This window comes from Chrysemys picta, chromosome 6, assembly GCF_011386835.1.
Source record: "Chrysemys picta bellii isolate R12L10 chromosome 6, ASM1138683v2, whole genome shotgun sequence".
NCBI classification, from domain to species: Eukaryota; Metazoa; Chordata; order Testudines; family Emydidae; genus Chrysemys; species Chrysemys picta.
Window position 1 is genome coordinate 32,786,264 of NC_088796.1, and position 23,094 is coordinate 32,809,357.

Below are 23,094 nucleotides of genomic sequence, written 5' to 3' on the forward strand. Positions count from 1 at the left end.
GAAAATAAGACACCTGTAAATTTGTTCATAAACACTTTTGCAGTGGAATCAACCCCATAAACAATACATAAGTAACATGTAGAAAAATGCATCAGGTTTAAGGAAAAAGTGTATGGAATCATCCTCCAAATAGATACAGGAATGCAGACCCCCTACACTTGGCAGAGTTCCATTGATGCTGATACCTTTGTAGTTAAAGGTATTTGACGAAGAGTTCTTTCCATATTGGCACATGTACTTGCAAAGTTAAGGCCTTAAACTTATATAAACCATATACAGGGATACTTCATCCACCACTAGAAGTCAGCAAGTGTTAAACAACACAGCAGTATTACACTACAGCTTAGGACAGGAAATTAGTACCTTTTCTAGCCAAAACTGCAATGGAAGTAGAGATCCCTGTGCTAGGATTGGGCCAGAACATGGAGGGCCCCACCTTTAAACTTATGCCTTTGGGTTTTCAGCAGTCACAAAGAGGACCTCAGTATTGCCTTTCTGAAAGAAGGATGAGAAGTATAGACTTATATTAACTCTAAATAATACGGTTTATACCGTGGTTATCTTATTGATCACCCCTCTCCCCAGATCAGCTGTGACACTTCTGAAGTATATAGAACTTAACATAGAAAGAGGAGTCAGCTCTAGCATACCTGCTTGTAGGATTGGCATGTTGTGACCTGGCCTATGTTTAACATTAAGCGTGTCAGTAGTCCTGTTTATTTTGAACCAGTATCCTGGACTGAATACACCACTACCTCGATATAACACGAATTCGGATATAACACGGTAAAGCAGTACTCGGGGGGAGGGAGGGGTGGCTACGCACTCCGGTGGATCAAAGCAAGTTCAATATAACATGGTTTCACCTATAACGCGGTAAGATTTTTTGGCTCCCGAGGACAGCGTTATATTGAGGCAGAGGTGTAATTCACTTGGGAAGAACCACTGCTGATCTCAACATGCAAGTGATCTGGGATTTTCAGTATGAAATTTACTATGAAAATATAATATGATCAGCAACTAAAAATAAATACACTTAATTATATATCTTATTTTATTTGCTTTGTAACAGCTTTCTTAGAGAAGAACATGATTAACACAGGCAATCATTTATCTTTTTATTTAGCTTTGAGCAGTTTTTTTCTCATTCAGGCCACTCAAATAAAATGCTATTAATTATAGACATATAAAGGTTATTTTACTAAACTTAAAACACATTTATAGAGCAGTATTACTCAGACCTCAGTGGTTCAGGAGCCAAATTAGCAATCAACATTACCCAAATGAGCCACAGTAGTGTGAATTTATTATATAATTTATATATCTATATCTATATATATGTAATACACACACACATACTTACAGCAAAATGAGTAAGTATTATTTTATCAACTACAATTGGTTAATAACAGTAAAAGCATCCTGATTGGTTAATAACTTAGAATGGTTAATAATTAAATCACACCATGTTTTAATGTGTCTCCTGCAGCTCTTTGCAACACATATTAAAGATCCACTTGCAACTCTTGAGCCTCAGTCTGAACCCTCTAATTTGAAACGTCCATTTAAAAGGTAGACACTAAATCTGGACGCAGTGGTAGTGGACTCAGGGATTCATGATAGTGAGCCCTGAAATGTAAAACTTTTTTTTTCAGTTCCTTTTGTTACAGCAACATTGGTTAAATAGAAACCATGTAATGATATTAAGGATTATATTTTATTGTTGTATTCCTTGGTTTGACACCCTCCAAAAAAACCTTAAGTACTAGGTTTGGAGCAAACAGAATAGTACCAACTCCACTTCTATTTTTAACTGTTGAAAATATAGATGAACAAATGAATTTTTTCTTCATAATTTGTTACTTAGCATATATTTGACATTTTGTTCTGTTTACTTTGAACTATACATAATGAAAATGTAACCTACTTATAAAAAGTGAACCTATGCATGTAGGCTTTTAATATTCACTTTTGAATTAGCTCAGCTAGACTACTGTTTACATAACTAAAGTTTTCATATTTCTAGCTATGCTTTCTTAAACAGAAAATGGCACCAGTTACCTCATTTTTAGAAGGAAAAATATATCAAGTGTCAAATAGCAAAAAGGTTTAGGCTACTGTTCATCTTATCCCCAGTCTGTCATCTCCAAAGCATGGTCTGTTTCTTATACACAAGATCTCTGAAAGTAATTTTCAAAACAATGAAATTCTTGAAGAGGGCCAACAATTTATGGGAGTGCTTACTGAGAAATCTGAGTTACGTATCAAAAACATAAGGGAAAGATTTAGAAAGATACAGTTTTCATACTTTTGAGGTAGATTCAAACAAACATGAATTTGGAAGATCATTTTTATATAAAGATCTCTAAAGATAGTGAAACATTTTATTGTGTAATAAAATGAATATTTTGAGGTGTGCAATTTAGATAATAGTGAGGTTTTTCTGAGCAGGAATGACTACAGTATAATTGGTTCCACAGCACCTGTAATTCTCTGATTACCTCCCCAGCTTGTTGGAGAAGATTGTCACATTCAAATTTTGTGTAGAAAAGTAACTTTATTAAAACCTATAGAACTGTTAACATGGAAATCCTGATTAAGGAAATCTTTATTCAGTGAGGACTGAAGTAAAGAAAATGCCAAACAGTTTAGGTCTTCCAAGTACTATATTACATTCTAAATTCAAGCTCCAGATTGAGACTTTTGTTTTCCCAGCAATGGAAGGAATAAACACAGGCTGGAGAGCTTCTAGTCTGACACTTGCATAAAGAATTGCTCAATGAATAATGTTTAATGCTGCCAAATTTTTTGTTTTTGACTTATTTGGTGTGCAGTGGCTCTGATTTTAAGATAATGACCACTTGTATTGCATGAACTAGAAAAGGAATGAAAATCTCTTAACACAAAGCTAACCAGTAGTGCAAGCTCTTTCACTATCACAAAGTCAAGTTGTTTTGTAGTGTCCTAATGTAAAACAGAGTGTTAAGAAAAAAATGTTAAATTCTTTCCTCATTGTGCCATTGTTCAAAAATTATTGCCCTTCCCCATCGCAGCTGAGGACTGTAGAAGGTGGGGGAGGGGAGTGAATATTGCTTCGAGCGGCATTAGTGCCTGAGTTGATCTTCCTAGCACTGCCAGCTTCTGGCTGATCCCAACTGTCAAATTTAGTTCTGAACAAATATTGGCCCCTGATTTTTTGCCATTCACTTTGGAAAGTCTGAATTCTGCACAAAATGTAGCTGCTGCCATAAAGCTCAAATAAATTAATCATACAGTATAGAAATGCTTAAAAGTTTGTGTGCTGGAAAAATGTTCAACTGACTTTTTACTGGAAGAACTTCAAAGCAAATAAAATATATATTGCTGCAAGAATATGTAACGTCTTCACATGAAAGACAAATTTAATTAAGTCTTTCAGTGAAGCATTAACCTTCAGAAAGCTGGCACTTCTATTTGCCAGCCAAAAGAATGCTAAGTCTTTTATATATATATATATATATATATATATTTCTGCAGGCCCCAAAATGTTCAATTTTTGTGTGTAGAAAAGACCTGATTTGTAAGGTGTTAAACACTAATTCCTTTTTCTTTCTTGTGTGCCTTGGGGGGGAAATTGGCAGCCTGCCAAAATCACAGAATGCTCTTGACCAGGCTAACACTATCATATTAGTAGGCAATACTGCTGAACACCTGTAAGCTGCCACAGCAGCTTTTGGCAGGAGGCGAGGGGCGTAGGAAGGGGTACCACATGGAGCAGGAGTTCCTCAAACTCCCAAGATAGAGAAATCCAAGCTGGGCTCCCATATTATATGGACCCAGCAGCCCATTATCTCTTGTGAGATAGTTCCACCTGGGACAGAAGGTCCCACCTCCTAGGGTGTGTGGGGGGGAGAGAGAGAGAGAGCCAGCTACGTTCTGGACATAGCACATAGTTCCCGTCCTCTATCTTGGATAACAGCCTGCTGCCAGCTAATGTGGTTAGTCCTGTAGTTTAAGTGGTAGATGGTAGATGTGTGTAGTGTTGAAGATTCATGTTTCAAACTCTGATGATTATTCATTATGGGGAGGTTGTTACAGTTATACATAAATGGTTTTTAGTTTTGCATACCAAAAAAACTAGGAAATTACATACAAAAATCTGTGTTAAAAGAATATTATTTTTTCAAGCATTCTGAAGTATCCATTTCCCTTCTGCACGTGTATTTTGATAATGCAGTTAGAGACTATCACATACTATTTTTTTCCACAGAATACCTATTTCATTCAATGCACAAGTTGGATGCAGAGGGGAGACGAATTAAAGTTGCACAGACAACTGTAAATCTGGCATTTCCTAACTTTTGAGTGTCTGACTTTGCAACCTAGATAGATAACCTGTAACAGTTAGAATATATAATTTAGAACATATGGAGCCTTTCACTTCTAGAACATAAGCAAAAATTCAGCTCAGGAGCATGGTGACCGAGAGCCATGACTGGGGCCCTACCAAATTAATGGTCCATTTTGGTCAATTTCAGGTAACAGCATACCATAAAATTGTAAATTTAATGATTTCATCTATTTAAATCTGAAATTTCATGGTGGTGTAATTGTAGGGGGTCCTGATCCAAAAAGGAGTTGGGTGGGAGGTGTCACAAGGTTATTGAGGGGGAGGAGAAGATCTTTTAACACAATTTTTTATGTGTAATTTCCTTTTGTATGCAAAAGTAAAAACCATTTATGTATAACTGTAACAACCTCCCCATAATGCATGATCATCAGGGTTTGAAACATGAACCTTCAACACTGCAGCACAGACAGCTATCCTTACTTCTGCGCTGCTGCTGGCAGAGGCGCTGCCTTCAGAGCTAGGCAGCTGGAGAGCAGTGGCTACTGGCCAAGAGCCCAAAGGCAGAGCCACGGCCAGCAGCAGCACAGACGTAAGGATGGCCTGGTATGGTATTGCCACCCTTACTTCTGCACTGCTGACTGCAGAGCTGGGCTCTCAGTCAGCAGCCGCTACTCTCCAGCCACCCAGCTCTGAAGGTAGCAGCGCAGAAGTAATAGTGGCATCATATGGTATTGCCACCCTTATTTCTGCACTACTGCTGGTGGAGCGCTGCCTTCAGAGCTGGGTGCCCAGCCAACAGCTGTCACTCCCTGGCTGCCCAGCTCTGAAGTAAGGGTGGCTATACTGTGACCCTCCTGCATCTCCCTTTTGGGTCAGGATCCCCAAATTAAGAAACTCTGGTCTCCTCCATGAAATCTGTATAGTATAGGGTAAAAGCACACAAAAGACCAGATTTTTTGGTCTGTGACATGTTTTTCATGGCTGTGAATTTGGTAGGGCCCTAGCCATGACTATTTTGGAGGCTGAGTAGCCTTATATGAAATAAATTGGTTGTCTCAATTTAGTTCTTAGTGGGCATTTGTTTACATCACATTAGGACCCCAACAAGGGCATTGAATGGACAGGGACCATTTTTCACCCCTATAGCTGATCCTTCCAGACTAGGAATGAGGCACATTAGCAGAGTTGGGTGAAGATGCTTACACTTCTGCTACTTATTCTGCATCTGTTGTGGGAATTAACAATATTTCCATCTCTAGTACCTTTCTAGAGGCCAGCTGAAGCCCCCCACAGAATTCCGTCGACCTACCACTCTCTTCACCAGGGTGTTAGTCTGCTATAGCTATGTCTCTCCAGGGTGTGGATTTTTCACACCCCTGAGAGAGGTAAATGTAAATTCCTAGTGTAGACCAGAGTCAGTATTTAGTTTCTAGTTTGGCCTAACAATTTAATACCCTGGGCACTATAGAATTGCCTTGTTAAAATTAAATTACGTGTAGCCACTATGATTTCTAAAGAATGATGCTTATACCAGAAATGTGTGGATTGAAATGGATTGATTTGAATTACAAAAAACAGTTTCTGCTCCATGGAACGTGGGCCCTCTGAATCCAGTTCCACTGGTCATGATAATCAGTACAGTAAAGTAAACAATTATTTCTGTTCTTACTAATAGTTCTTATTAATTAGCCAACCACTATTACAGGTCAAGCCATCTTGTTTAAAGTAACTCAATGATCATTACGTAATAATTGGCCCTTTTACAGGACTTTTCACCAGAAGATTTTTAAGTGGTTTACAAACATTTGTGAGGGAACTTGAACTTGGTTGCTCTACTTTTAATCTCCTTTCCCAGGAATTATAAGTGCTGGATGTGGAAGCTCATAGCTTGTGCAGTCCTTCCCTTCCCCCCACCAAGTAGGAGTTCTAGAATGTTAAATTAAATTGGAAATGTTGCAATATGTAAGAAAATACCTTAAATACACCAGGATAAATAGATTTTTAACTATAAACTCCTAAACTTGACAAAACTAAGATCCAAATTCTCTGCTACACCCAGTCTCTGTGCAGTACAGCAAGGGTAAGGTCACAAAGGAGCAAACACAACTTCCTGATTTTTGTGTTTCTTCTCCATTCACCGCAACATAGTTTAGAACAGCCTGGGGTCTGCCCTAAACAATGGCAGCTGTTAACATCCTCCAAGGAGCTGTCAGCTAGCTAAGACTAGTTGAAATACAATAAGCTTCTGGCACACCCTGTAAGCTGAGGCTGGAAGGAAAGGGTAACTGGCCAGTTTCCAGCCCCTTTGTACTGCTGGAGCTATAAAGTTGAGAGCCTATTGATGTAAGAGAATATGATAAAACTATAAAGTGAAAGTGTTTATTTACAAGAGTTCATTTCCCTGTACATGTTGGTAGCACTCAATTCTCTCAGACAATTATAGCTTTTTTAAAGAGGTGTTGAGCACTTGCAGCTCCTATTGGCTTCTGAAGATGAGACCATTGACGAGCATTGCCAAAAATGGAGTAATCTACATGAGCCTGGCAACATTCTGCTCACCCAGGACAAGCAGTGTCTAAAATAGTGAATAAAATGCAAGTTTTTTTCCTAAGTAGTAAATTTTCAAGTTATCTTTACAAGGCTGATCTAGATGTTCACGGGGAAGAGCAGCAGCATCTTCACTAAATTCTTGTTCTGCTAGGATACTAACATTCTTATACTCGCTGGAGTCCTAAATGTACCATGGGTGGGAAACGTAAAGTATCAGTAGCAATTATCCATGTATAAAAGCTGTTTTTTAGGACTAAATGTGAAAAACTAGATTTCTCCCTCAGGATTCAAATGTCAAAATTAAGGTTTTAAACTTGAAAAAAAAATCAGCTTAAATAAATCCTCTGCACGGCTGGTGCCAAACTACCCTTTGTTTTTTATTAGACAGTGGAGCAACATTCACAGTAAAAAAGCCAGAGCTTAAATTAAATTAAATTAAATTTTCAGGACTGTCAGCTAGCTCGCAGAAGAAATGTCCTTACATGACTACTGAGCATCAAACTCCACTGCTACAACACAAACGGCGCTTAAAGCTCCTGCTGCTTGCCAGATCCTCCACCTCCATGCAGCCTGTGGGCATAGATGTTATGGAAGCCATATATTATACATACAACTGAAGATGCACATTCACTGCTTCAAGTTGAAAATCTCTTGAAATTATTTTAGCTCTTTGGAGAAATGATCAATTTTTACATCAAAATCTAAAAACCTCATCATTTTAATTCTAAAATGAATGTGATTTTTAGTCTGAACACCTTCCTAAAGTGTTAATGATTTTTTTCACCTAAGATTTTTTTGAACTAGTTCAACTGATGAACTGCAGTCTGCAATGGCAATAGCAGGTACATGTCTCTTGAGTATAATGCACTCCAAATAAAGCACACAAAAGAGAATTTTCAGATATAGCCACAGCATCATAATATTTTTGCACTTACTTCAGCTAACTAAGAGATCCAACTGATAAATTAAGTTCTCAGGGGCTTCATGTGGATTTGTGATGCTCCATGGAGGACTTAAATCCTAGACCAATTAGTGAATCCATTCACAGGAGGTTATCTTTCATCTGACACCTATATATAACATGGATAATATTCCTCTTATAAGTAACTAACAGGTACTAATATGCAGTACAGTGAGTTTGTAACAGTCTTTGTTTTATCTGTTACAGACCACAATAGAAGTGAATGTGCTTATACAAAATGTGAGAGAGGGTAGTAGCAAGTTGTGGCGTGCCTCAATTGAATTGACAGTTGTCCATCAGTTTAAAAATATATATCTCAAAACAGATATATCTCAATGAATGAAATAATATAATTCAGAAACATTATAGTGTAAACCATTCTTCATACAGAACTTGATATATGAAAACATCTGTCACTAATGCACTTCTATTTCTGTCTATGACAAGCTCAACATATCAACCTAATTACTACCAAAAGATGACACATTTAAACATGTATCTTCTAAAGATGTGCAGTGTTTTGACAGAGCAGAACAGACTATTCTATGTTGGAATTTAGCATCTAGATAATTGGGGATGAGGAGATGTTTCCATTTGACCTCCATTTACAAGAAGTACAGGCTCTCTTTCTTAAAGAGCTGGGGCTCCTCCCTGGCAAAATTCCAACAGTGGAACTAATTGAATATTGCTTTCTTTTCCTGTACTGCTTATAGTAATCACTAAAAATCCATATGCTTCTTGCAGCTGTGACTGCTAGTTATATGTTAAGAATTTTTTTTAAATGACATCTCAAACAATATTACTTAGCATAGACTCATAGACTCATAGGCTTGGTCTACACTAAACCCCCAAATCGAACTAAGGTACGCAACTTCAGCTACGTGAATAACGTAGCTGAAGTCGACGTACCTTAGTTCGAACTTACCGCCGTCCAGACCCGGCAGGCAGGCTCCCCCGTCGACTCCGCGTACTCCTCGCGGCGAGCAGAATTACCGGAGTCGACGGGGAGCACTTCTGAGTTCGATTTATCGCGTCCAGACTAGACGCGATAAATCGAACCCAGAAGTTCGATTGCCTGCCGCCGAACCAGCGCGGTAAGTATAGACAAGCCCATAGACTCATAGACTTTAAGGCAGCAAGTTGATTTCTGTGAAGAATTAGCACACTAAACGTAATAGAAGATAGCAACACTTACACTGATGCTTTCATGTTAACCTATATTCGATTTTCACTACCATAATTACATATTTTCTTCTGTCTGCCATTGATGGACCTATTCTCCATGAACTTATCTAATTATTTTTTGAATGCAGTCATACATTTGGGCTTCACAAGATCCCCTGGCAATGAGTTACACAGGCTAATAGTTCATTGTGTGAAGTACTTCCACTGGCATGAGCGGCAGGTATTGTAGGCATGGGAAGGCTTTGACGTGTCTCTGCCCATGCTCCACCACAGACCCCATCCTGCCTGCTGTTCCCTTTGTGCCTGCTTGGGCAGGCAGGCTGAGAGCTGCGGTGTACCCCTGGGGCCACGTAACGCTGCCCGTCCTCCCGGTGCTGGGGCCGTGCCGCCTGCCCAGCGCTGGGGCTGGGGGGTTGTCCGGCCGTGCCGCCTGTTCAGGGCTGAGGGCGCTCTGGCCGCACTGCCTGCCCAGCACTGGGGCTGGCAGTTCCACCAGGGGGGCATCTTCAGGGGGGCCTGGCCAGGCGGGGGTCAGGCCCGGCAGTGTGGCCTGGGGAGGCTGCGGCCGCGCTGCCCTGCACTCCGGGGCCAGGGGTGCTGGGGGCGCTAGCTGGGACAGGGGACAGAGGCCACAGTCGGGGCTGGGCTCTGGTGGGCATGGACTCAGGTGGAAGGGGTGGGGTTGGGCGGCTAGCCTCCCCAAGCCAGGGGTTCACCCACTGCCCATATCCATTGGTTTATTTTAAACCTGCTGCCTGTTAATTTAATTGGGCCACCCCTGATTCTAGTGTTATGTGAAGGGGTAAATAACACTTCCTTATTCACTTTCCCCACACCATTCATGATTTTATAGCCCTTGATCACGTCTCCCCTTAGTCATCTCTTTTGTAAGCTGAACAGTCCCAGTCTTTTAATCTCTCCTCATATCAAAGCTGTTCCATACGCCTAATCATTTTTGTTGCCCTTCTCTGTACTTTTTCCAATTCTGGCATTATGATATTTTCTGTCTTATCTAACCCTTTCCTAATAGATCCTACCATTCTGTTAGCTTTTTTGACTGCCACTGCACATTGAGCAGGTGTTTTCAGAGAACTATCTACGATGACTCCCAGATCTCTTTCTTGAATGATAACAGCAAATTTAGACCCCATCATTTTGTATGTATGGTTGGGATTATGTTTTCCAATGTGCATTTTTTGCATATATCAATACTGAATATCATCTGTTATTTTGTTGCAGTCACCCCGTTTTGTGAGATCCCTTTGTAACTCTTTGCAATCTGCTTTGGATTTAACTCTTTTGAGTAATTTTGTTTTGTCTGCAAACTTTGCCACCTCACTGTTTACCCCTTTTTCCAGATCTTTTATGAATATGTGGAAAAGCACAGGTCCCAGTACAGATTCTTTGGGGAACCTTCTATTTACTCTTTCCACTATGAAAACTGACTGTTGATTCCTACACTTTGTTTCCTATCTTTTAGCCAGTTACTGATCCATGAGAGGACCTTCCTTCTTATCCTATGGTTGCTTACTTTGCTTAAGAGCCTTTGGTGAGGAAACTTTTCAAAGGCTTTCTGAAAGTCCAAGTACACTATATCCACTGGATCACCGTTATCCAGATCTTTTGTTGACCCCCTCAAAGAATTCTTATAGGTTGATGAGGCATGATTTCCCTAAAAACATTTGTTAACACCAAAACATATTTATAACATTTTACAATGTGATTTGGTGTTATGTCCTAACTTATCTCTAATTTGCCTCTAAATGATCTCACTTCACTCATATTTTACTGGGCCTTCTTATTATCAAGCCCAAATTTAGCCCCCAAAACCTATTCTCGACTTCCATTTTAGCACATTTGAGAGTTAGCTGGCATTATTTATTTATTTATTTTTGCTAAAAGTATAGAGATTTCTCAAGTCCTGATGAACTAAATATTCTGAATAAAAAAAAAATTGAAGGTCATTTTAATATTTTTGCATGGGGTCAACACAAAGGTTCTCTTTGACTTTAATGGACATTGGATCAGGAATATAAACAGTTACTGAACATTGTACTATCTTCCAAATGAAAAACTTAATGTATTATTAGAGTTCCCCATTTATTTTTCCTGCAAAAAACATGAATAGGGCTTTTGTGCTAAGAAATTCCAAGAGTGGAGTATACGTTCCCATCAGACTCTGAAACTTTTTCTTTGCCCATTTCCCTGTTTGCATTACAATTGGGTTTTCTATTACATAATTATACAACATATCTGCCATAAGAGAAATTAATGTCACGTCGTAACGAAAGTTAGATGCCTGAAGTCCCAATACCTGTTCTTACTGATTCCATGGCACAATATTGATCCTTATATTGATAACAATTTTTCATATCACTGAGGTATTAATATTTCATACATGTAGAGCCTTAAGATGAACAATGCGTATCCTACATAAGATTAGTGGGGCTTTCATGGCTGCATACATTTTTGCTGTACCATAGCAAATTACAAGTCTGTCCTTAAACATTCTGTTCCAAGGTCAGTTCTAAAAGCTAGTTGCAATAGGATGTGCAACTGACTTGGAGCTGAGACTAATTCAGTCCTTTGCTCCCTAGGCTAGCTGGACTTGGGAGGATCACATAAGGATGGTTGCTATTCCTTTTGGAGGATTTCATCTTTTCCTTCAGCCTGTACTGAGTCAGAATGAGGCCTGAATGTCTATATGTTCAGCCTATGGCATGGCAGACACAAGGGTTTGTGGCTATTGAGGATCAAAGAAGTGAGAAAAGTAGCTATTTTCAGAAAAGGTTTATGCTGAAGTTCCATTCCTCAAATTACTTCTACTCTATCTGCCTCTAGCCAGCCAAGCTTTGTGGAGATCTTCTCAGAGAGGGAGAAATCCACAGGGAAGCTGTTTGGGAAGATAAATAATGGTGTAGCCTGGACTGGCTATGAACAAGCCAAGAGGGCAAAAACAGTTCTTGGGCATTTCTAGTGAGATGCGAACAATATTTGTTAGGTAGCCCTCAGTTTTGACAACTGGACTCCAATGCTTATATTTCATAGAATACAGGAAGAGAGGAGTTATATTTTCTTTTTCCACTCTAGAGATCACTAGATGAGCGTAACGGGGTCCCCGGGGTGCAACTTGGACCATGGGACCACTGAGCCCTCCAAACCTACCGGCCTGGGCTATCCCTCACACTGTGATGCTAGTGTCAAGCTACAAGTCTCTGACAGACACACTACTTACACAGCCATCCACAGGCAGGGACACACCTAACTGAGTTACCTTCTTCCAGCAGCTAGAAAGATTCTTGCTGTGACGGGTCAGGCAGTCCCCATTGGTCAAACAGTCTCCATTGCATATGTGCTTTCTCTAAGGAGCCTCTGGGATAGTGGATTCTTTTTTGATGGGCCATCAATGCCAATCTGGCCAGTGCTCCTTTGTCCTTACAGAAAGTCTGGTTGTAGGTGTCTCCCCACCTCGCAACATATTTTAATAGCACATATAGCAGTACTTCATAACTTCACATACAATGACAATACGTACAATGCTTCAGAATATTAATGTTCAACAAATCAAGACTTTTAAAATGATACCTCACAAGGCATACTTTGTACAAAACATATCATAATTATATGACAATGGTGAATATGGGGGTTCCAGGGTGCTACTTTGTCACAATGAGTAATTGTAGAGTGCAATAGCATTGACTGATGTAGAGCAGTTAGTGCCATAACTTCATATTCCTGGTCAATTAAAATGTGATGGAAATTTTTTATAGCTCACAGCACAGTCCCAATGCATCCAGCCTCATCACTACATTAAGTTGACTGCTGTGTCTAGCAATTTTTCCTGCATTATTGTCAGAGTATTTTTATTGCATTTTTAGAAGATAAAATGCTAAGCTAAACAGCTGACAAGGAAAAATAACATATATGCAAAATAACATTTTCAACAAGAAACCTAAAATACACAGATACAGACATTATGAGCTTTTCAATGCGTCTGAACACTGATGGATGGAAAACTGCTCTGTTTCACCTGAAAGAGTGACCACCTTGATAAGTCATAGCTTCAGTCGGGTTAAGATTTAGGTTTCTTCTAGGGCTTGATCCTGTACTTACAAGTAAAATTGGGATTTTTTTCTGTGTGTTGGGTATAAAGCCATGCATCAAGGAGGAAGGTGAGGAGAGAGATTAACACTCACTTATATGCTTATGATTTAATTACAGAAACAAATCCTTCTCTTGGTGAAGACTAGGCACCACACACATTGTTTAAGGCCCCACTTCTGCAAACATTTATGCACAGGAGTAGACCTACTGATGTATACCTAAAAGATTGCACATATTTGTGTTATGAGCTTTGACTTCAATATTGTAGAACTTCTCCGATACTAGGACATATGTTCTTCACTGGTTGATTATTTACAACAGAAAGCAGCAGAGTGATACTAATCAAGGATATTATAGCACAGCATTTCTCAAACTGGGGTAACCCCTGGGGGTCCACAAGGGTACTCCAGGGAGTCCGCGGGCCCCAGTGATCAACTCCTCCCCCTCCCTCCCTCAGCTCCTCCCCCTCCCTCCCAGCACCTCCTGTTCAGCAGCATGCAGGAGGCACTGGGAGGGAGGGGGAGGAGCGAGGATGGTGTGTGCTCGGGGGAGGGGGTGGAAAGAGGCAGGGAAGAGGAGGGGCAGGGGTGGAACGAGGGTGGGAAGAGGTGGGGCCTTGGGGGAAGGGGTAGAATGTGGGCGGGGCCTGGGGCTGAGCAGGGGCTTGGGAGTCTGCGAAAAAAATTAAATTAAAATGCGGGGCCTTGGATTGCTAAAGTTTGAGAACCGCTGTAGCAAATTTAACCCTGGTGGTAAATTTAAGAAGGTAATGAATGATGTTGTCTCACTAACTTACGTCTGTCAGGTATAGCAAGATACCAGCTAAAATCTTCAGCATGAAGCAGAGGAACAATGTTGAAAAACCTTTCTATAGGGAGGACTGATGTGAGTGGATGAATAACAGTTAGAAAATGAACTACAGTATTTCTGGGAGCTCAGTGTGATAGCAAAAAACTGCAATGCTAATGTAAGAGCTAAAAATATTTCTTTGCTTCCCCCTGTTCAAGTTCATATTTTAGAAATCTGTTCTTAAAAGAATATTATATTTAAAATGAAATCACTTGATGTGATTAATAATACATAGGAACATTGAAGCATGGTAGAAAAAAATAAGACTGGATACTCAAATGCTACTTGTAGTACTTCAAAGAAATTCTCAGGCTCTTATCAGACATATGTCTTTGTATTTAGGGTAATATTAATATTATGATATTGTGTAGAGATGTGTAAAGGCATGTGTTTTTAATTTGGGATAAGAAGCCAGCTTACAAGAAGGGGCATTTGATGAAAAAATGCCATGGAAGAAGTAATACATGCCCAGGGCTCGGTAAAAGTGTAGTGTAAGTGTTTATTTCTAGGGACAACATAGCTGACAGAAAGTGCTAGATTAGAAAATGCAGCAAAATGCAAAGCATATAGTGTTCACTTAAACTTAACCTTTTGCATGAAATAATTTTTTGTATCATCACTGCTTGTTTTTTTTAAAGGTTTCAATATTTCTTCATAACAAATTATAGCCTAAATAATTTTTAAAGATATTCTAATGCAGGGGTCCCCAACACAGTGCCCGCGGGCACCATGGCACCTGCTGGGACATCTAAGTGTGCCCGCGTACTGGCCGGTGGACGACCATCTGCTGAAATGCCGCTGAGAAGCAGCGTCATCCAGCTGTGTCGCCGCCGAAATGCCGCTGATTTTCGGCGGCGACGCCTCTGGATGACGCTGCTTCTCAGCGGCATTTCAGCGGTGACGCCCACCGCATTTCGGCAGATGCTTGTCCACCACCACGGTCCTCCGTAGTTCATCGTCTGGCACCCGCCAGACGAAAAAGGTTGAGGACCACTGTTCTAATGTATTGCTTCCTAGGCCTGTATAAAATAAAGATATGTCATCCTTTGTCCAACTAACAGGTCAGGGAACAGAAGTTGGAGTCTGGTTTAGGGATAAGGTAGAAAATGATATGCCAGGAACTAAGGGAGAAAGTGAGATGTGCAGAAGGAAGTGGACCTGAGAGTCCAAACTGGAGTGGTAAGTTTCTAGAGAGTAGAGTAGAGTCAATGGTACTCATTGGGGGAGGGATATATGAGGAGATGGATGGGAGATCACTGAATAGATGAGTTGAAGAGTTTTCTAGAATTTGCTGTGTGGTCTTCAGCATATCACTCAGCCTCTCTGTGCCTCAGTTTACATCTATTTAAAAGAGTATAATAACGCTTAACAACCTCACATTTGTAAAGCACTCTGGGAACCTCTTGCATAAGGTGAAATGTGCAAATTGTTAAGAGCTGCATACATGCAAATGCCAGTTTCCAGATTTCTGAATTCAATGGGCTTATTCAGATGGTTGTACAATTTAGTAGGTGACATTTTCTAAAACTCTGTTGTATTTAGAAAAGTTTTTCCTATTATACAGTCTTATTCATTCATGAACAGATTACAAAGCTTTGATTCAATACATTTCCAGGCTTGATACCACATTATAAAACTATGTTCCAATACAAATCACTTTGTGCAAGCCAGTAAAGGAAGCTTTTATTTTCTGGTGTGTACAAAGCATTTTATTGAGGTTGAATAAGTCATGACTACTGAATTTGGAGCAACTTGCAAGATATATATTTCTTTGCCTTATTTTATTGGACAGTTGTCTACTTTTAATAATGAAAAGTCGTTTTTCAGTTGACTGGAGTCTATCCAGAAAGTCAGTCTTTTGCTCCTCAAAGGTTAAAGATTAAGGAATACTAGTTGGAGGCAATATTATACAAAGATTCTTTTGTAGTCCAGAGAAATAAAAAGCCTGATTTAAACTGTACTGAAAGGTTTAAAACGTTGAAAACTTTTTATAAAGCTTTATCTGACATACAGACACTGATATTTTGCCAACTAGAATTAAATACAACGTGAACTCCCAGCATAGCTGTCTCAGACTTCTGCTGTGAGGCTAAAGCACTCTGTCGCCTAAGTTCATAGAAGATCATCGTACTACAGATGGATATTTTCTTCCATGTGGAATGTTTGCGACTAGTCCTATTTTTCACTAAGAAGAATACTGGTCTGATAAATAATAGACCAAGATTATAGAATTCAGTGGTGACATTATCACAACCCAGGCAAAAGTTAAAGTGTGAAGCTTCTCACACTTATCTTACACAATGGAGGAATCCACTTCCGTGTTCTTGAGCCACCAGCTAGTTATTAGCATTTCTGTGAGTGAAGTCTAGTGATAGGATCCAAGCACTGAGAGGCCCTTCTTGTTTCTATCCTTAGCTCTGCTTTTCACCGACTCACTTGGTTAAGCAACTTCTGACTGTGACTCATTTTCTACATCTATTAAGTGAGGATAACAACACCTACTTTTGTGAAGAGCTTTGGGCCTCAGTTTCAGAATTGCTTCATGTCCTCAAATGAAAGGTGCTTTGTAAGTTCAAATTGGTGATTTTACTTGACTTCTTTTTCACATTAATCGTAGCAGTGAAGCTCAAAAAATACTCCCAGTCAACTGTCCGTTATTGCCATTTCTAAATAACTCTCTTCAGTAATTTGTCAATAACTTGGAAATTTCTTTTTTATCCTATTTTTTCCTATTTTCATATGGACCATAAGAGCACTAATGGACTAGGCAGACTTTTACAAGGCAATAATTTGGTTCCCCATCAGCATAAACTAATGCACAAGGCACTCAGGAACTCGATTATTGCCTCATAAAATGGGACACCCATCCTAGTATCACTTAATTATAAAAGAGTGCATCTTCTAAAAATATGTTGATAAGGTCTCAGGTATTCATATATCCTTATAATGGCATTTGATGCATTATGTGTTGCATAAAACATTATAGCAGTATTTTTTTCTTGCATAAGGTTCCCGATTGAACTTGTATACTCTGTACAACATTTTAATCTTCATCTTAAATTCCCCTCTCGTCTTTTATTACCCAGAATCGTGGTTAGATAGATGTTGGATTTTCCTAGCTGCTTTTTTGTAGTTTCCTAAGGTTTTTCAGTTGTATATATTTAGCTTTCTATGAGGTGTTTCAGTCTGTTTTGTTCTTTTTCATTGCACTCAACCCTTTTATTTTTCAGCTTCTTTTTACGAAGTGGCAAACCTTAAGCACCTTTGTACCATTGTGCGCAAAGACTGATATGCATATAGGTTTGGTGTTTGGGGGCCAAAATCGAATACAAATAAGTATGAATTTGATCTTTCCACAAGCTGTTGGGGAGGAAGATGAACATGAAGCCAATATGCAGCCCGTTAGATGTAAGGTACAATTCCTCTTGTGCACCATGGCTGGCCTGTGTCATCTGACTTGGGGTTGCAGGGCTTGGGCTGTGGGGCTGTTTAATTGTGGTGTAGACATTCGGGCTCAGGCTAGAGCCCAGGCTCTGGTACTCTCCCCACTCGCCAGGTTCCAGAAGTGAGTTCCAGCCTGAGCCTGACCATCTACACCACAGTTAGAACCATATATTTATAGACGTTAAGGCCGGAAGGGATTGTCGTGATCATCTAGTCTGACCTCCAGCACATTACAGGCCACAGAACCTCACCCAGCCACTCCTGTAATAGACCCATAACTTCTGGCTGAGTTATTGAAGTCCTAAAATCATGATTTAAAGACTTCACGTTACACCATTTACTCTAGTTCAAACCAGCAAATGACCTGTGCTCCATGCAGCAGAGGAAGGCAAAAAATCCCAGATTCTCTGCCAGTCTGACCCAGGGTAAAATCCCTTCCCTACCCCAACTATGGTGATCACTTAGAACCTGACCATGTCAGTGACACCCACCAGCCAGACACCTGGAAAAAATTCAGTCTAGTAACTCAGAGCCTTGTCCATCTAGTGTCCCATCTCCAGCTGTTGGAGATATTTGCTCCTAGCAGTCACAAGATGGGCCACATCCCATTATAGGCAATCTCATCATAAACAGCCCTACTGCCTGAGTTCTGCAAGCCTGAGTCAGCTGACATGGGCCAGTCGTGGGTGTTTAATTGCAAGGTAGATGTACCCTATAGGGCATGTTAAGGACAGATTTCAGATCTGACCTTTAATTTTTTTCCTGCCTTTTGCTCGTTAAATCAGTAACCAAAGGCATCTCTTCTAGGTGATATGTGGTGATTTCTTTTTTCTTCCACGGCACAGCCATATGTCTGATTTTGTGCTATCATTCTTCCTGTGTTTGCATCAGTCTATTCTGGGAAAATCTGGGCATTTTTCAACCGTACTGTAGTGGAAAATTGGCTCAGGCCTAAACTTTGGTTCAGGCCTGAACGTTAGTCAAGTCAACCATAAAAGGGGGGGAGGGTATTGGAGACAGGGTGAAGGAAAAGTATTAAAGCAGAACTATCTGTAATCACTAGGCTTGTGAAGTATAACTGCCCACGGCTAGTGTTAGAGGAAGCTTATATCACAAAAGGCAAACTGTGAATAACAGGAAAGCTGACTGGTGCTGTTTTTCCCTTTTATGGAAGGTGTATTCCAATTATGGCAAAATTGTTAACAAGGAAGCGTGTATAGCTAATTGTGATTTTACGCTATATAAGTTGCTGAAAATCTGTATTCGGGGGGACTGCCGGTTCGCTGGTACCCCCCCTTGCATGCTCGTAAATAAAGAGCCTCAGGCGATTCTGATCCAAACACAACGCGTGGTCGTTTTTCCATGACAGTACTTCAGCAGAAGATAATGTGCCCAGAGGACATGCACACAGAGGGGCACTAACATTAAATTATTTTGATGGTTTTCATAATTATAAGGAAAGGAAGGAGTGAGAGCAGCAGAATAAGGACAATGGACTTCAAAATGTAGACTTTAACAAACTCAGAGAACTGGTAGGTAAGGTCCCATCGGAAGAAAATTTAAGGGAAAAAAGTTGTTCAGGAGAGCTGGCAGTTTCTCAAAGAGAAAATATTAAAGGCACAACTGCAAATTATCCTGATGCAAAGGAAAGACAGGAAGGGGCCTGTATGATTCCATCAGATGCTGTTTAATGACCTGAAAAGCAAAAAGAAATCCTACAAAAGTGAGACATGGATAAATTGCTTAGGATAAGTATAAAGGAATAGAATAAGCATGCAGGGACAAAATCAGAGAAGGTAAGGCATAAAATGAGTTATATCTTGTAAGGGACATAAAGGGTAATAAAAAGAGGTACTATAAATATATTGGGAGCAAGAGAAAGATGAAGGAAAGTGCAGGTCCTCTACTTAGCGTGGAAGAAGAGCTAATAATAGATGACATCAAGAAAGCTGACATGTTTAATGCCTATTTTGCATCAGTCTTCACTAAAAGGGTAAATTGTGACTAGGCAGTTAACAATGGACTTAGAGTGAATGTAGGTAAGACCAAGGCTAAGATAACTGAGGGAGGAGGACTCTCCATAAACACTATCACAGAGAGCATAAAAGAGTGAAAGATTTTAAATACCTAGATTAATGGTTGCTGATCAATGTGCCCTCATGATTGATGCCTAGCATCAAACTAAAACTGCCTGGTGCAAATGGTGAGAGCCAGTTTTCTGGGACAAAAAGATGCCAATAAAGTTAAAAACTAGAGTGTATAAAACTGTAATTCAACCCATCCTAATGTACAGACCTGACCAGCCACAGGAAAGGAAATCAGTACGTTCTTCAACGTGGAAACAAAGATGTTGAGATGGCCAAATGATTGAATACTCTGTGATAGGAAACAAAATGAAGTTGTAAGCGGTCTAATGTGGGTTGCTCCAATTGGAGAAAGTTAAGGGAGATTATGCTAAATTGGTATGGGCATATTCAGCGGTGACCTGAGAACTATCTCGGTTGGATGGCTCTTGCAATGATTGTAGATGGAAGATGACGAATAGGGAGACCAAAGACTCGGTACATGGATTGGATGTCAGCAGATCTCAGAAAGTCCAATCTACATGATAATCTGGCATACAATCATGTTTCAGAAGAACACTATAAAAGTCACCTACCCCAAATAGGGAAATGGCAAGAAAGAACAAGACTGACCAGATACTTAATACAATTAATATTAATAATAAGTGAGAAGGAACACAAGTCAAATTGGGAAAGAACGGGTTAAGCGATATTTGGATAAGTTAGATGTATTCAAATTGGCTGACCCTGATGAAATTCACCTGAGGGTGCTTATGAAACTATCTTGTAACCATTAGTAACTGTGTTAGAGAACTCCTGGAGGACGGGTGAGGTCCCAGAGGATTGAAGAAGGAAGACATAATACCTATCTTTAAAAAGGGGATCAAAGAGGACCTGAGGAATTATATACCAGTTGGCCTAACTTTGATATCTTCAAAGATACAAGACAATTCTTTAATAATTTGTTCCAGTAAGCACCTAGAGAATAATAGAGTTATAAGTAAGGCTAAGTTTTTATCATGGATATTTTTAGTAAAAGTCATGGAACAGGTCACGGGTAATAAACACAAATTTATGGAAGCCCGTGACCTGTCTCTGACTTTCACTAAAAATATCCCTGGCAAAAGATGTAGGCGGTTTCAGCACCCACTGCTGCTGGGGCTCCCTGGTCCCCCACCGCTGCAGTGTGTGAGAACTCTGGAGTTCCCCTACCCTTGGGGTTGGGCTGTTGCGGGGTCCCCTCACCCTCGGGGCAGCTGAGAGCTGCAGGGTCCCTCCACTGCCCACCACAGCTGTGCAGCTGCAGGGTCCACCAGCCCCCTGCCAGGTCCCCGGGGTCCCCCACCAGGGCAGGAGCTGAGAGCTGCGGGGGCAGGGCTGGCTGGGAGTTCCAACCCCAGGGCAGAAAATGTCATGGAGGTCAATGGCAGTCATGGAGTCTGTGACCTCTGTGACATAATTGTAGCCTTAGTTCTAAGAAATAACCAACATGGATTTGGAAAAGTAAATGATGCCAAGCCAATCTAATTTCCTTCTTTGACAGGGTTACTGGGATGGGAGGGACATCTTGATTTTTAGTAAGGCTTTTGACACAGTCTTACATGACATTCTCATAAGCAAACCATGGAAATGTTGTCTAGATGAAATTACTATAAAGTGGGTGCAAAACTGGCTGAACGACCGTACTCAGAGTAATTACCAATGGTTTGCTGACGTATCTAATGGGGTCTCTCCAGAGTTTCTCCTAGCATCGGTACTCATCAGTATTTTCATTAATGACTAGGAGGCAAGCACAGAGGGTAATTCTGAGGGATCACTGGCTTCATGCCCAGGTCCATGGAGTCCTAGGCAGTGCTCAGGCCACAATTGCTACCCAACAGCTCACCTGAGTAAACTGGGAAGAGTCAGCTTGCAGGGAGCCCAACTCCCAAGAAAAAGAGTACTTGTGGCACCTTAGAGACTAACAAATGGTGCCACAAGTACTCCTGTTCTTTTTGCGGATACAGACTAATACGGCTGCTACTCTGAAACAACTCCCAAGGTTACTGATTGAGGCAAATATCCAGCCCCCTGATTGGCTGAGGAGTGCTATATAAACCAGGAAGTTGTCTGAGCAGGTAAAGGACTCCCCTGCTGGCTATTACTATGGAGCCCTCCTGCTTACCTGATTCCTGAGCCCTGTATTTCTGCCAGTTCCTGGTTCCTGTCCTTCGTCCTAACCCAGACTTCCATCTACTCCCAGTTCCTACTGTCCTGTCCTACTCCAGGTCCCTACTCCTCCACCTTAGCCCTGACTTTGTCTCTGGCTGTGGCCCCTGGCTGGGCACCTGACGCTGTCTTTGGTTTTGACCGTTGTCTCTGACCACTGGGCATGGCTCCTGCTCTGACTAGTAGGCATGACTGCCTATGCTCTAGTCACTGCAGTAATAGGAAATGAGGAGGAACAAAGCTGAGTGAGAAAAGGAGAATGAACAGATCAGTACAGAGAAAGCATTAGAAGGAGTGCAGGGATCAAGATAGGGAGTGGAAGGAAATGATACCAGAGATGTAGGTAAGAGTGATCTTTTGCAAGGCCTTGAAGTGAAGAATGAGGAGTTTGAATTTGAGATGATAAAAGAAAAGAAGCAAGTAAAGAACTGGGAAGAAATATGTGTGTGTGATTATGTAATCCCATGCAAAACTCCCATTGCCTTCACTGGGGCCAGGACTTGACCCTACACCTGCTTCCTAATCTAATTTTTCATTCAAGCTTGGTGGGAAACATTTTCCCATCCCAGGAAAAATTTTGAGATTTTGAAAAAAAAATCCTATACCAAATTAGATGAAAAAGTAAATCTTGAAAGTTTTTATGAAAAGACAACAACAACAGAAATCGGTTTGGGTTAATGTTTTGATTTTGATCTTAAATTTTTTTTTACTACACTTAGCTTAAATTTTGAAACACAGTCCTTTTGAACTGGAAAAAATGAATTCTTAATTAAAAAAATATTGAAATGAGACATCTTGTCAATTTTGAAGAACAGGAGTACTTGTGGCACCTTAGAGACTAACAAATTTATTAGAGCATAAGCTTTCGTGGACTACAGCCCACTTCTTCTTGTCAATTTTGAAACTATCCCAATTTTTTTCAACATGAGAAATTCATTGAAACCACTCCCTTCCCATGGACAGTTTCAGTTTTGATAAATCAGTGTTTTCTGATGAAAAAATGTTTTGTTGAAAAATTCCTAACCATCTTTAATAATCTTACTTTTACCCATTATAGAGAGTGTTAGGGTGTCTAGGTTCCTTTCACTGACTGTGTGCTGAAGTTTAGTACTACAGCTTTCTGAATTGCATTAGAACACAGTTTTAACTTGTTAGAAGGCTCATGTATGTATTTCCTTTAATTTTCTGTACAATAAAAATATAGCTGATGTGAATGTATTCTCCATTTGGACACTCTGGTATCAAAACTCTATTCAAATTTCTTCTAGTAAGTTTCTAAAGACCCAATACATCACGAAAAATTCTGTTTTTACAAGGAACATTGTCTACAGTATTGTGAAGTTAGACAACATTTATTTTCCTCTTTGTTTTGTTAATTGAAATGAATTGAGCCCTAACAC

The 23,094-nt window shown here is 40.2% G+C and overlaps 1 protein-coding gene across 1 annotated transcript in view; it reads left to right on the top strand.

The window, feature by feature from the left end:
* ITGA1 (integrin subunit alpha 1) overlaps positions 1-23,094 on the top strand; it is a 122,271-nt gene that overhangs the window by 16,755 nt on the left and 82,422 nt on the right. The gene's annotated exons all lie outside the window — the stretch shown is intronic.